Here is a 1,315-nt window from a genome sequence, read left to right as displayed (position 1 = left end):
CATTCAAACTCAAAATTAATATCTTGATATCTTGATAAAATAATTACATTCATTATACTGTTTTAGTTGCTACGGCATGCAAAGACTTGGTCATATAAAAATGCGGAGTATAATTTATTCTTATAATTTATTTTAGTGAATAAATGAACTCCAATTATGTTAGATTTTTACAACCTTACGCTAAACAAGGCACTCAGACAAGGAATTACAACGAGCAATCTTGTACAATTATACTAATTTTACCATTTATGCTGTTATATGTCAGATCTACTTAAGGCATGCATTATTTTAAATTCTTTCACTTCAGAATTAACATATTCCTATAATTTGTTTAGTTCCAACACTAATAAAAATTAATTTAGTATAGCACAGACGCAAAATATGAATTTTAGTTTTGATGCCCGACTATTGATCATGCTGGTAATTTTATTTTTGATGCTGTTGCAAGCAGTAGATATGATTGCATGCCAAGGAGAAGGAGGAGGATATGGAGGTAAGTGGAGTTGTTAATGCTGGAGTTCATTTCAAATTGATCATGGTTTTAAACAGTATGGGATAGTAAAGCTTTTGAAAGCTTTGAAAACGTTTCAGTAACACGACATAAGAGAGATTCAAAAGATCATATACTAAAATAATTTCAAATATACGAATGGTGGATAGTTAGGTTGTTGCCCGAGTTCAAATCATTGTTAGTCGGACAATTCTTATTCACTACTTTTAACGGACTGTTTGAAAATATCGCATAATCGCTAATTTTGTATTTTCAGCGGGATTCAAAGAACAGAACAGACGAAAGAATATCGGGATGAAGTTTTCGAATAATAATGAGGTGATATAAATTTCAAATTGTCTGTTTTAGTGTATGCAACCATTACTAATTGAACATTAATTTACATTTATTTTCAGGCATTTCCCGCGGAATTCTGAACATACAGGGAATCCTACAATATCTAATGCTATTCATAATATATAAACTAGGTCTAATATATATCTACATCATATCATTATATAAATAAAGCTGGAAAATAAAAATGGATTTCAATCAATGACTTATAATTTGTATAAATATGGAAAATTCAATACACTTGTGTGTGTCACTCAAACAATGCGCATTTATGAAAAGTGTTCTAGTCTGATCGATGCTCGGCATATTACCTGAAATATTAGAATGTTTTATAGTGGGTTGAGGATAGTATGAGTATTTACTTTTAAAGCCGAAGATTATACATATTAATTGGGATATACCAATCAATTGGATGGAACGGCTTTTACTCATATATAAAAGTTATGACGTGATTTTCATGGTTGATATAGT

At 30.1% G+C, this 1,315-nt stretch overlaps 1 long non-coding RNA gene across 1 annotated transcript; it reads left to right on the top strand.

Moving 5' to 3' along the window:
* The first annotated feature begins 351 nt into the window (after positions 1–351).
* LOC144424475 (uncharacterized) lies at positions 352–1,041 on the top strand. The gene is made up of 3 exons (XR_013476728.1): positions 352–493; positions 768–829; positions 907–1,041. It is a non-coding gene; the product is annotated as an uncharacterized LOC144424475 (long non-coding RNA).
* The last annotated feature ends 274 nt before the right edge of the window (positions 1,042–1,315 follow it).

The sequence above is a fragment of the Styela clava genome, chromosome 1 (assembly GCF_964204865.1).
Source record: "Styela clava chromosome 1, kaStyClav1.hap1.2, whole genome shotgun sequence".
Taxonomy (NCBI): Eukaryota; Metazoa; Chordata; class Ascidiacea; order Stolidobranchia; family Styelidae; genus Styela; species Styela clava.
The sequence above is the reverse complement of the archived record's forward strand: the minus strand, read 5'-3'. Positions and strand labels throughout refer to the sequence as shown.